Source organism: Mobula birostris, chromosome 27 (assembly GCF_030028105.1).
Source record: "Mobula birostris isolate sMobBir1 chromosome 27, sMobBir1.hap1, whole genome shotgun sequence".
Lineage (NCBI taxonomy): Eukaryota > Metazoa > Chordata > Chondrichthyes > Myliobatiformes > Myliobatidae > Mobula > Mobula birostris.
In genome coordinates this window covers 4491181-4505586 of record NC_092396.1, presented here as the reverse complement: position 1 = coordinate 4505586, position 14406 = coordinate 4491181, and the positions used below count along the sequence as shown (strand labels likewise).

General features: G+C 44.0%; 1 protein-coding gene and 1 long non-coding RNA gene across 6 annotated transcripts in view; one reads left to right on the top strand and one right to left on the bottom strand.

The window, feature by feature from the left end:
• The window catches only part of agrn (agrin), a 546801-nt gene that overhangs the window by 287477 nt on the left and 244918 nt on the right, over positions 1-14406 (top strand). The window lies entirely within an intron of this gene.
• On the bottom strand, positions 1682-13678 carry LOC140188679 (uncharacterized). 2 transcript variants are annotated; one of them, XR_011883351.1, is made up of 4 exons: positions 13548-13678; positions 13120-13297; positions 6711-6878; positions 1682-2293 (listed from the first exon to the last, which is right to left on the bottom strand). It is a non-coding gene; the product is annotated as an uncharacterized lncRNA (long non-coding RNA). The 2 variants fall into 2 exon arrangements; XR_011883352.1 differs by lacking the exon at positions 6711-6878.

The following is a 14406-nucleotide window of genomic DNA, read 5'->3' as shown; positions in this document are numbered from 1 at the left end:
CATGGCTGATTTAGACTATAAGACCATAAGACATAGGAGCAGAATTAAGCCACTCGGCTTATCAAGTCTGCTTGGTAACTTAATCTTGGCTGATTTGTTATTCCTCAACCCCATTCTTTCCTGCCTTCTCCCCATAACTTTTGATGCCCTTTCTAATCAAAAAACTCCACTTTAAATGTAGACCATAAGACATAGGAGCAGAATTTGGCCAGTGACCCATTGAATCTGCTCCACCATTTCATCACAGCTGATCCAACATACCCAATGTCTTGGCCTCTACAGCAGTCTGTGGCAGTGAATTCCACAGGTTCAACACCCTCTGGCTGAAGAAATTCCTCCTCATCTCAGTTCTAAAGGGATGTCCTTTCATTCTGAGGCTATGCCCTCGGGTCGCAGACTTTCCCGCTAGAGAAAACATCAACTCATTTTCCACTGTATCTAGGGATTTCCATATTCATAGGTTTCAATGAGATCTCCCCTCGCTCATCTAAACTCCTGTGAGTACAGGTCCAGAGCCATCAGACACACCTCACACATTAACCCTTTCATTGGGATCATTCTCGTAAACCTCCTCTGGAGCCTTTCAAATGCCAGCACATCATTTTTTTCAGATATGGGGCCCAAAACTGCTTGCAATGTAGAGGTTTTGGAGTAATTGCCTCTTCCTATTTTTTAATATTCTGTACTGTTGAAGAACGAGAACCAGCAAATCAGCAATTTCAGATCCTGCCTCTAACAGGCCTTCACTGGCCTTGCAGTACACACATTTGTTGACATTTGTTACCCTGGACAACAAGGAGAATAATGGGGAGGTTGCTGCCCATCGGAGGTGCAATTTGTGGGGATTGTGTTTTGAGTGGCTCAATCTACAGAGTTTCAATTCGTGTATCCCATTGCAGTACATGGAATCTTGCAGTATGAACTATGGCTACAGGTTTCAACTACACTGACTATATTTCACAGATATCTCTTTGGCTGTCTAATAGGTTAGGACATCAGAGATTATGATGGCGCTATAAAAATGCAAATTTGATCCTCTCCGTATTTTAGGTTCTAAAAATGGGTTATAAATAGGTTATTGCTTGTGAGGAACAAACACTTGATGGAAATTATATTTCTGGAATGAGTGTTGTGTTTTATGTCTGTACAGAATGTTCCATGTAGTACTGTGGTAAGCATAAAACCTATTCTGCAAAACCTTTATTGCCAATGTCCAAACTTAAATCACTAAACTATATGCAATGAATGATTTAAACTAAGGAAATTGCACTGAGTCCTTTCCACTGATGCTTGTTAACCCATGTTAAAGACCAGAGAGCAGTACTGCACAGGAATAGACAGTGTAACTGGTTGTATCATGGCCTGGTATGGAAACGCCAGTAATCTAGAACAGACAAAGCCCTCCCCGCCATTGAGTGTGTTTACAGGGATTGCCACCACAAGAAAGTGGTATCCATCATCAGGGACCCCCACCTTCCAGGCCACGCTCTCTTCTCGCTGCTACCATTAGGCAGGAGGTACAGGAATCTTGTGATCCCACACCACCAGATTCAGGAACAGTTATTACTGTACCCTTCACCATCGGGCTCCTGAACCAGTGGGGATAACTTCATTCACTTCAACACTGAACTAATTCCACAACCTATACATTCACTTTCAAGGACTCTACGACTCACGTTTTCAGTATTATTTATTTTTTTTATCCACATAATTTGTCTTTATTTGTACATTGGTTGTTTGTCAGTCTTTCTTTATATATATAGTTTTTTTTTCATCAATTCTACTGTAATTCTTTATTTTCGAGGAAATACCTGCACAAAAATGAAGTTCCGGGTTGTAAACGGTGTCACATACATACATACTTTGATAATAAATGTACTTTGACTTGGATCCTGGTCGCCATTGACCTTTCCAATTAAATCTGCCGTAAGAGTGGAAGAAACAGAGACTGCAGCAACTCCTCCCAGTAAAGGCAGGGTAATTTCCCCAGAACGATGTGCAGTGAGTTGAAGATAGTTTTATATAGATTAGTCAAGTGCACAAAACAAATGCAGTCATAGCAGTGTGATCAGCAAGACTGATTCAAAATCTATGACTCTCTTAATGCAAAAACTTGGTTCCCGCTGCCAAGGTTATTATGAGTTGGGTTGCTATGTAGCCGTGGTGTCTTCCGGGTTCTGCATTATGGTGAGCCGCACCTCCTCGTTGGTCCTGCCAGTAACACCTCAAGATTGTTTAATATCATTTCCAGTACACAAGTGTAAAGAAGAATGGAATAATTGCAACTCCGGATCTGATACAGCACAAAAAAACCACAATGAGATAAAGAACACAGTAATAATAAAAAACATAATAAATAGAAACACATTAGATAGCTCATGTACATAGATTGATTGTATGTCCATACAGTGACGCTAGGCACAGGAGTGTCTGTACATAAGGTGACTCTGGCAGGGAATGATAAAGTAGTGGTGGTTGGGGGTGTGGAGGGGTGGGTTGGTGGGTGGAGGTGTTGATCAGCCTTACTGCATAGGGAATATAACTGATATTGAGTCTGGTGGTCCTGGTGTGGATGCTATGTAGCTTCCTCCTTGATGGGAGTGGGACAAACAGTCCATGATCAGGGTGGGTGCGATCCTTCATGATGCTACTGGCCCTTTTCCAGCATCATTCTGTATATATACCCTTATTTTACAGGGTTACAGCTGAACCATTTCTTTTCTGCCTGAGCCGTAATGTTGTATCCCTATACACCTGTGAAGAACAGTAACTGTTCTATATACTTTGAGTGGCGTAGTGTGTTAAATATTTACAAGCCAGACTGCGCAGTAAATATCACTAACAAGGTGGACAGAAATGAGAACTCGAGGAAATGGTCTGTAAAGTGAGTAAACGCAAATAGTCTTTGCATTTCAATTTTTGTAGTCAGCTGTGCCGAAAGGTAAATGGAAAGGTTTTGATCCATGCAGAATGACATACCGTTTTCCTTGGGGAATTGAAAGGCACTCACAGTGAAGGAGAAACATTTTGAGTAATGATAATGTATGTCAGTCATGGCTCAGTGGGTAGCACCTCTTGCCTCTGTCTCAGAAGGTACTGATTTCAAACGCTGCTCCACAAATTGAGCATACAGATTTAAGGCAATGCATCCCTGCTGGAGGTGCTGTTTTATGGAGCAGTCACTAATTGAGGACTGTCTGCTCTTTCTTTGACCAGAGAGGGATTATCTCAAGGAAGTGTGGGCAGCACGGTGGTGTGATGCTCTTTCAGCACAGGACATTCCGGTGTCTGGGAGGATGTTGAGGCTTTGGAGAGGGTGCAGAAGAGATTTACCAGGATGCTGCCTGGATTAGAGAGCATGTGCTACAACGAGAGGTTGGATAAACTTGGGTTGTTTTCTGTGTAGTGGCAGAGGCTGAGTGGAGATCTGATAGAGGCTTATAATATTTCGAGAGGCATAGATGTAAACAGACAGTATCTTTTTCCCAGGGTTGAAATGTCTAATACCAGAGGGCATGTATTTAAGATGATGGGTAATTTTGAAGGAGATGTGAAGGGCAAGTTTTTTACACGGAGAGTGGTGGGTGCCTGGAATCACCTGCCTGGGGTGGTGGTAGAGGCAGATACTGTGTTACTATGTGTGCACATCATAAAGGACTTAAGTTCCCAGTGTGCAATGCAGGTGGTTTGCCCGGAACTGGAGGCGACGTTGTTGAACTGGGAGCACACTAAAGTGTAGAGCTAGAAGCCATGGCTGTCCTCTATGTTAACATTTAAACCCACACAAAGTTTGTCTTTTATCAAGAACAACCATAACAGATGCATTAGGAATTTTAAGGGGATATTTAGAAGGTCACATAAATATGAGGAAAATGGAAGGATATGCACACTGTGTAGGCAGAAAGATTAATTTAGTTAGTTATTTAATTCTTAATTGGTTTGGCACAACTTTGTGGGCTGAAGAGCCTGTTTCTGTGCTGCACTCTTCTATGTTCTATATTCTATGAGATCGCTCTTGTATCCTCAGTAAATCAGACAGTTGGGTGTTGGTTTGCATGGGTTTTGTGGGATCTTGCTGTGCATACAGTGACAGTATTATTTTCTATATTAGCACAGGGAACACTAAAACAGGTGTGAAAAAAATATTGGAATTTTTTTTGTCATGTGAACTGACATACAGTGAAATGTCTCTGCTGTGCGTGCCAGCCAGGCAAATTAGGCCAAATGTAATTACATTAAGGTGGGAAAAAAAAGTGCTTTCCTGGCAAATATGATGAATTAACTCTTCTCGGGCTTCCAGCCAGGTACAGGTATCATTTTTAACCGGTGTTTTGATGACAAATTCCACCATTTTCAACAGGGATGATGCCTGGGCATGTCTAGTCTGGTTGTATTTATTCTCCTATTGGCCGTCTCTCCGGAAGTAGTAGGGGACAGAGGGTCCAGTGAGATGGAGGAACTGAGGGAAATACATGTTAGTAGGGAAGCGGTGTTAGGTAAATTGAAGGGATTAAAGGCAGATAAATCCCCAGGGCCAGATGGTCTGCATCCCAGAGTGCTTAAGGAAGTAGCCCAAGAAATAGTGGATGCATTAGTGATAATTTTTCAAAACTCTTTAGATTCTGGACTAGTTCCTGAGGATTGGAGGGTGGCTAATGTAATCCCACTTTTTAAAAAAGGAGGGAGAGAGAAACCAGGGAATTATAGACCGGTTAGCCTAACATCGGTGGTGGGGAAAATGCTAGAGTCAGTTATCAAAGATGTGATAACAGCACATTTGGAAAGCGGTGAAATCATCGGACAAAGTCAGCATGGATTTGTGAAAGGAAAATCATGTCTGACGAATCTCATAGAATTTTTTGAAGATGTAACTAGTAGAGTGGATAGGGGAGAACCAGTGGATGTGGTATATTTGGATTTTCAAAAGACTTTTGACAAGGTCCCACACAGGAGATTAGTGTGCAAATTAAAGCACATGGTATTGGGGGTAAGGTATTGATGTGGATAGAGAATTGGTTGGCAGACAGGAAGCAAAGGGTGGGAATAAACGGGACCTTTTCAGAATGGCAGGCAGTGACTAGTGGGGTACCGCAAGGCTCAGTGCTGGGACCCCAGTTGTTTACAATATATATTAATGACTTGGATGAGGGAATTAAATGCAGCATCTCCAAGTTTGCGGATGACACGAAGCTGGGCGGCAGTGTTAGCTGTGAGGAGGATGCTAAGAGGATGCAGGGTGACTTGGATAGGTTAGGTGAGTGGGCAAATTCATGGCAGATGCAATTTAATGTGAATAAATGTGAAGTTATCCACTTTGGTGGCAAAAACAGGAAAACAGATTATTATCTGAATGGTGGCTGATTAGGAAAAGGGGAGGTGCAACGAGACCTGTGTGTCATTATACACCAGTCATTGAAAGTGGGCATGCAGATACAGCAGGCAGTGAAAAAGGCGAATGGTATGCTGGCATTTATAGCAAGAGGATTCGAGTACAGGAGCAAGGATATGCTGGCAATGGTATGCTGGCATTTATAGCAAGAGGATTCGAGTACTGCAGTTGTACAAGGCCTTGGTGAGACCACACCTGGAGTATTGTGTGCAGTTTTGGTCCCCTAATCTGAGGAAAGACATCCTTGCCATAGAGGGAGTACAAAGAAGGTTCACCAGATTGATTCCTGGGATGGCAGGACTTTCATATGATGAAAGACTGGATGAACTAGGCTTATACTCATTGGAATTTAGAAGATTGAGGGGGGATCTGATTGAAACGTATAAAATCCTAAAGGGATTGGACAGGCTAGATGCAGGAAGATTGTTCCCGATGTTGGGGGGGTCCAGAACGAGGGGTCACGGTTTGAGGATAAAGGGGAAGCCTTTTAGGACCGAGATTAGGAAAAACTTCTTCACACAGAGAGTGGTGAATGTGTGGAATTCTCTGCCACAGGAAACAGTTGAGGCCAGTTCATTGGCTATATTTAAGAGGGAGTTAGATATGGCCTTTGTAGCTAAAGGGATCAGGGGGTATGGAGGGAAGGCTGGTGCAGGGTTCTGAGTTGGATGATCAGCCATGATCATACTGAATGGCGGTGCAGGCTCGAAGGGCCGAATGGCCTACTCCTGCACCAATTTTCTATGTTTCTCTCTTGATTGGTTAGACCAAGGTGGAACAGCAGAAACCTGATTGGATGAGGACTAACCAATCAGGGGAGTATATACATCAAGATCATAAAGGGAAAACAGAATGCAAAATAGTGTGTTATAGTTACAGATGAAGTGCAGTGTGGGTCAACAAATAAGGTGCAAGAACCACAGTGGGGTAGATTAGGAGGACGGGGAGGATGAGGGGAGGGAACATCGATTCAGACCATAAGAGGCCTGCGTCGGGCATTTTCATGTCTTACAAGGCGCAGATTGGAAGTCTGTGTGGGGCGCCACTTCTCGCACAGACACTAGAGCAACATGTGGTTAAGTGCCTTGCTCAAGGGCACAAACACACTGCCACGGCTGGATTGGGAGATCAAGAGTTAATCCTTTAGTTCAGTATATGAGAGGTCCATTCATGAAAATAGCAGGATAGAACCTGTCCTTCAGCCCACAGTCTTGTGCCGAATAAACTAATAATTAAATGCCCAACTAAAGTAATCCCTCGGCCTACTCAAATGCCCATATCTTTCCACTTTCCTCACGCTTTACAGGATGGGGTTGCTTGCCTTGTGGCCAACCTTCTTTCTTTCGCAGCTGTCCATGGTCGAGTTAGGTAGGTGAATTAGTTACTGCAAATTGCCTCTCATGTAGGCAGATGGTGAACAGGTCATGGTGGTTGATGTTAACAGTAACTTATAGGAAATAGGATTACTCTGAGGGCCAAATGGTCTTTTCTGTTAAAAGGAAATGTAAATATGAAAATAAATCTCACAGCAAAGCCAGTGGAACCCTCACTGAATATTGTTCTGGGCTTACAACAACTCCAAGAAATGAATGGCAGCCACCAATCCATCTCAACAAGAAATTAAATATTCCATGGCACCATCCGTGGAGGGCAGGAGACGTGTTTCTCAGGCACGGCAGGGAACAGGTGCTGGAGCTGAGCTGAATCATCACTCAGTACCGAGTTGCTCTGGAAGGGCTGGTGTCAGGAAGACTCTCTGAAAACCTCTGGGCTAGGATGAACTCTGCAGAGAAATAGAGAGGTGGGAACGAGGGAGAGGGAGGTGAGAGAGTGGGAAAGAGGGAAAAGGGGATGAGAGTGAAGGGAAAGAGAAAGAAGGAAAGAGAGAGAGAGAGGGATGGGAGAAGAGGTCTGGAGAGAGAGAAAGAGATGTGGAACAGGAGAGGGAGAGATTGAGAGGTTGAGGGAGAGAGGAGGAAGACAGAGGGAGAACAAACAGAAGAGGGGAATAGAGGGTGTGAAATAGGAGTGAAAAGAGAGAGAGAGAGAGAGAGAGAGAGAGAGAGAGAGAGAGAGAACTGCTTGAATCACATCCAACAAGGATGTGGGAGACCAATAGATCCCTCACCTCCTAACTATTTCAGATTAACAGTGACCTTGCCTGGCACCCGACTCAGGCAAAGGCGACGAGCCCTGCTTCGGTTCAGAGTGGTGACCATGGCAACTCATCCCGTGAAACGGTAAACATGAACTGCCTGCTTGTTCATGTGGGTGGGAGGACACTGACACTGCAGCAGGACTTGCTCGGCGGCGACAGGCAGAAAAGCAGGTCTGAAAACTAAACATCCATGTGTCTCTGACCTCACCGGCTGGATCTTTTGAGATACATCGCAAATTAATTGGCCATTTCTGAGGAATCTAATTTCCTCATTTTTGTAAAAAAGTGCTTTCAGCTGACATCTATGATTCTATGCTTCAAATAAAATCACTCTCTGCTGATGTGACATGCGGTAGATTGATTGGATAATTGAACTAACCAACTGTTACATACGAATGGAGCAGTTTCTTGACATAATTTCAATTCTTGGTGATGGAGATCTTGGATTTAAGTGAATTACTTGATTGAAATTCTTTGGCCTGATTCAGTCACACTGATTTCATCCTGTTCTACTATCTATGAAAAGAGACTTGTCCTTTAACTTCACAAATACCACATCTTATATTCACATCTAGTCCCGGTGAAGGGCAAAATGTTGCTTGTTTATTCTCCTCCATAAACAGAGTAATAGAAAAGTACAGCTCAGAGACAGGCCCTTTGGCCCATCTAGTCCATGCTGAACCATTTAAACTGCCTACTCCCATCGAGCTGCTCTGGGACCGCGGCCCTCCATACCCCGCTATCCATGTACCTAACCGAAATTCTCTTAAACACTGAAGTCAAACTCACGTCCACTACCTGCACTGGCAGCTCACTCCACACTCTCACCACCCTCTGAGTGAAGAAGTTTACCCTCATGTTTCCCCTTAAAACTTTCACCCCTTTCACCCTTAACCCATGACCTCTAGTTGCAGTCCCACCCAATCCACCTGACCTGATGAGATCCTTCAGCATTTTGTGTCTGTCACTCTGACATTTCCAAAGTCTAACATTATATCCCTTAAAGCGATTTTAGAGCAGCCAGTCTAAAGGTCAGGAAAAGATTTAAGATTTCAGGTGAGGCAGCATCTGTAGGAAAGTGAACAGTCAGCGTTTCCATAAGACCAGTAGACACAGGAGCAGAGTTAGGCCATTCAGCCCATCGAGTCTGCTCCATCATTCAATCATGACTGATTTACCATCCCTCTCAACCCCATTCTCCTTCCTACTCCCGGTAACCTTTGACACACTGACTAATGAACAAACTATCAGCCTCCAAATCACCAGTGATTTGGCCTCTACAGCTGTTAGCAGCAATGAATTCAACAGATTCACTTCCTTCTGGCTAAAGGGGTCAGTGTGGACTTTGTACGTTCTCCCTGTGACCGTGTGTGTTTCCTCTGGGTGCTCTGGTTCCCTCCCACAGGCTAAAAATGTACCGGTTAGTAGGTTAATTGGTCATTGTAAATAGTCCTGTAATTAGGGTTAATTAGGTAGGTTGCTGGGCAGTGTAGCTCGTTCTGTGCTGCATCTCGAAATAATGATGATGATGCCATTTGCCTGTCTCGAAGGACAATGGAGTAATCGGCACTGGTGTAACCTCTCCAGGCCACAAGCCTGGGCAGAAGGTATGGAGATCCTGAGGTGCCCAGTCGTTAAGATCCCCCTCTCAGCCTCACCAGGTGTTGTCCAAAGGAAAGTGAAGCAATACGTTTGGCTGCAGGAGCTGCCAGAAGGACGTTCAATGACGTCTAGCCTCTTAGGGGCTCCACTCCGGATTTGCAGTCTGGGTTTACTCCCGCGGCCTTCGTCTCTCCCGACGCTGCCCACAAAGCAGTGGAGCTATTTAGCCTTAGCTGGGGATCTGGTTCATGAGCACCAGGGTGTGTCCACACACCAGTGGGCCTGCGTGCTACAGGGAACAGGCCTCCTCCTCGTCCTCTAGTTCAGCCTGAGTCTGTATGTCGCCAGTGAGGAGATAGAACATGAGGCTTGCTGTTGTAGAGGCTACGTACCGGCAGGGAGAGACTTACACACTCAGCTCTCCTTTTTACAAAACTGCCAACCAGTGGTGGAAGCTGAAAATGAGAGTGACAAGCACTTCCCCATGCTTGTAGACACATCACAACAAGCATTTGACACATACTCTCTAAATAATAGATAATAAATAAAACTATAAATATTGTGACGTTAATGCTCAGAATATTTCCACAAACAAGGCAGTTGTGAAGTTAATCTTGACGGCACTCACGCAGAGGAAAGCAATACTGACAACGCAAGATGCTGGAAATCTGGGTGAGTGCACTACCCTCTGCGCTGCAGTGCATGAACCCCTCCCTCTCCCTGTAGCCATGCCAGGTATTGACTGGAGAATTGAACAAGGAATTCTTCCCTGTGACTCAGGGTAAGATTCGTTTTCTTGTGGGCATTCACTGTAAATACAAAGAAGCACAAAAGAATCAATGAAAAACTACACACAAAGATTGACGAACAACCAATGTGCAAAAGACAAACTGTACAGGTGAAAAAAGAAAAGGAAAAATAATAAATAAATAAGCAATAAATATCAAGAACACGATTTGCAGAGTGAATCCGTAGATTGTGGAAGCATTTCAGGGATGGGGTACATGATTAGGAATGGTTTACAGGGAATGGGCCAACTGTGGGAAGGTGTTCTAGCTTAGGTAGACAACTTTGGCCGCAGGGCCTGTTTCGTACTGTTGGAGTGTGAATCTGTGACCAATTCAGGGAAGGGGAGATTATTCCATCACACTCCCTGGTGATGGACAGGCTTTGGGGGAGTTAGGAGGTGAGTTACTGGTGAAAGGATTCCTCGCTCTTGTAGACCCCCCTGGATATGCAAGCAGGATTTTTCTCACTGAGGTTAGGTGAGACTGGGACTAGAAGTCGTGGGCTATGGGTGAAAGGTGAAATATTAAAAGGGAACATGAAGGGGAACTTCTTCACTCAGAGTGGTGAGAGTGAAACGAGCTGCCAGTGGAAGTGGTGGATGTGGGGTTGATTTCAATATTGAAGAGAAGTTTGGATAGGTACATGGATGGGAGGGGTCTGGAGGACTAAGGTCCAGGTGTGGGTTGATGAGACTAGGCAGAATAACAGTTTAGCACTGACTAGATGGGCCAAAGGGCCTGTACTGTTCTATGACTGTGATGTTGATAGTCAGGAATTCAGTTCTTGTCATTTATTTAGTGATACAGCTCAGAGTAGGCCTTTTCAGTCTCAGCAACCCTTGGCAAACCCGATTAACCATAACCTAATGGTGGGACAATTTACGATGACCAGTTAGCCTACCCGGTATGCCTTCGAAAGGAAACCAGAGCACCCGGAGAAAACCCACACAATCCACAGGGAGGACGTACAGAGACTCCGTACAAAATGGCGCTGGGATTGAACTCTGAACCCTGGAATGGCCTGAGCTGTAATAGGGTTGCGCCAACCCCTACTCTACCATGGTGCCTACACTTTGCGTGATGCCACATTTTAAAAGAATCAACAATGGGCCGAATTCTGCTCCTATGTCTGAAGGTCTTACGGTGTAAATGAAAGCCCCTCATCATTTTAAAGGCCTTTATTATATAACTCCAGCCTTCTATTCCCAAGGGAAAAGGTAACCAAATCTATTCATTCTTACGTGATATGTACAACCTTGCAGTCTGCTTTTAGGAATAGCTATTACCCTTCAAAGTTGAAAGTAAATTTATTAGCAAACTATATGTCACCATATACTACCCTGAGATTCATGTTCTTGCAGGCATTTACAGCGGAACAAAATACAATAGAATCAATGAAAAATTACCCAAAAACAAAGACTGATCAATCAGCAGGCTCCAGAACCAATGTGGATAACTTCACTCACTTTAATTCTGAACTGATTCTACATCCTATGGTCTAACTATCACAGACTCTACAACTCATGTTCCTTGCATTATTAATTTATTAATTAATTGCACAGTTTGTCTTATTTTGCACATTGGTTGGTTGCTTGTCACCCTTTGTGCATAGTTCTTCCATTGATTCCATTGTGCTTCCTTACTCTACTGTGAGCGCCCGTAAGAAAATGAATCTCAGGGTAGTTTATGGTGACGTACTGTATACGTACTTAGATAAGAAGAATGAGGGGAGATTTGATAGAGGTATATAAAATTATGATGGGTATAGATAGAGTGAATGCAAGCAGGCTTTTTCCACTGAGGCAAGGGGAGAAAAAAACCAGAAGACATGGGTTAAGGGTGAGGGGGGAAAAGTTTAAATGGGACATTGGGGGGGGACTTCTTCACACAGAGAGTGGTGGGAGTATGGAATGAGCTGCCAGACGAGGTGGTAAATGCGGGTTCTTTTTTAACATTTAAGAATAAATTGGATAGATACATGGATGGGAGGTGTATGGAGGGATATGGTCTGTGTGCAGGTCAGTGGGACTAGGCAGAAAATAGTTCAGCACAGCCAAGAAGGGCCAAAAGGCCTGTTTCTGTGCTGTAGTTTTTCTATGGTTTCTATAATAAGTTTACTTTGAACTCATCCTTGTACACCCCTTCACCATGCCAAACATCACCTGTGTAAGATGGCAACCAGGACTGTCCAGCGTAGAGTCAGCTAGAGATTACCGCACATCAAATCCCAACACCTTCCCCGTACCTCTGGGGATCTCTTTCTTTGCAAAAGGCATTTTTGTTGGTCTCAGGTGGCTTGAGTGTCTAAATCTCGCTGAGGCAGGGCCTTTGTGTTGGCCCGCAGGAGTACCAAGACCTTAACAAGAGTTAGGCACCACTGAACATCCAGACAAAACTCTTCTCTGTCAGGAGAGTCTGTACATGAATTTGAGCCACATTTCCCAGCATACCATTTCACTGATGCTCAGCTGGTTAAAGAACATACCTGAGATCCAAAATCGGAAATGTCAAAATATTGAGACTTATGTCAAGATATAAGTGGGGCCCACAGCAATAGTATGAAGGAGATTTTCCTTTATCAGGTTAGAGATTTTTTTTTGCAGCACCGTTCCAGCGTACAAATGAACAATTTCTCACTATTGCCTTTATTCTCCTTGGCCGGTTTCCAGTGTGGCTGAATAGGAATCTTTCAACACTGGTGTGTTGAACTACCATTGGTCGATAGACATTACTGAAAAAACTTCAGACTCATCGTAACCCAAGATTAATGGCGGGAAGGATAAATGAGCCTGAAATAAAAATACATTAATCCCATCTTCATCCTCCTGTAGATACTTGCGCTCAGTGGCCACATCCTGTATGTAATACAGTGGCCACTGAGTGCATGTCTGCGATCTTCTGCTGCTGTAGCCCATCCACTTCAAAGTTCGACGTGTTGTATTCAGAGATGCTTTTCTACGCACCGCTGTTGTAACACTGTTACATGCTGTATCAATCAATCAATAAATAGTTAAATAAAAGTTCTCCCAGTACCGGAACTATAAGAAATAATTATTGCCCATTTAACTTAATTTAAGACTAACCTTGGTTCTCTGCATTATTATAATCAGAGCAGCCACTAATGTCAGAGGACAGTACCATTGAGACTATTACACCGCCAGCGGCCCAGGTTCAATGCCTACCGTTGTCTGTAAGGGGTTTGTACATTCTCCCCATGAAGGTTTCCTCCGGGTACTCCAGTCTTCTCTCACATTCCAAAGACGTGCGGGTCAGGACGTCTGTGCTCTATGTTAATTACTCACATGGGTGTAATTGCGTGGGACGGGATTATTTAGCCGGAAGGGTGTTACCATGCTGTCTCTAAATAAAAATAAAACATATAAAAAGGAACACAAAAAAAATAAGAAAAATTAGAAATAGAAGCTCAAAATATTAAGTTTAACAGCTGCAGAGAGAGTGCAGAGCAAGTAAACAAAAAGGAGCAAGATTAGAACGAGGTAGAGTCCAACATTTTGTTTGTTTTGAGTGTTTGTCTTCCCTCTGTCATTTGGTGAGGTGAAATGGCCGCTCCACTCAATGGATGCTGGGTAATCAATACCCAAACACTCACCGCCATTAGTGTGACAACCCTCTCATTTTCATTTTCTGAAGGAAGTGTAGACCCTGGTGTTGTGATGTTTCCAGATGTTTCCTGAAAGTCATCTGAATCCCACAGCTGTGTGTGGGGTGAGTGTTGAGGTTGCTGTTGTTTTGTAAGCTAAAAGCCTGTCATGTAATCTCATGTTATTGCTGAGACGGTAGGCTGAGGACAAGGCTGTGAAAGCACATCTTGTACTAAGTCTGGACATCTGTGTTTTCCCCCGGTTGGGGCGGGGGGGGGTGGGTGATGGAAAGAGCTGCCAACTGTTCCACGCAGAAAAGGGAGGAGGCTATTTAGTCATTCAGGCCTGTTCTTAAATGAGATTATTACTAAGTCATGGCTCAGATCCATCAACCCATCTTCCCCCCTCCCTCCCCCCCATCATCTCGACATATCTTTGCTTAGATGTCAGACAGCCTGAGCTTTACAACTAATAAATCGCCTTGCCAGGAGTTGAAGTTGATGAGGGCAAAGCTCCAGATTTCCACCAGCTTCAGTGTGTTTCGATCTCACCCTTGAACGATCGGCTTCAAGTTCAGGACTTTGCTGTCTAGTCCTGGAGATTTAGTCTCCTCTCTCTCTTCCTCTCTCTTTCTCTCTTTCTCTCCCACTCTCTCCCTCCCTCAATCTCCCTCTCTACCCCCCCCGACTCTCTCCCTGTCAGTTTACCTTCTGCATCTTACAAATTGGCCTAACCACACCTGCTTCCAAATTCCAGGGAGTATAATCATGGTTTGCTCAATCCCAGATATCCATGTGTTTCACTGGACAATAAATGATGTATTTCTCCTGCAGACAATTTATCTTTCCGGAGGAGCTGCTCGCAGTT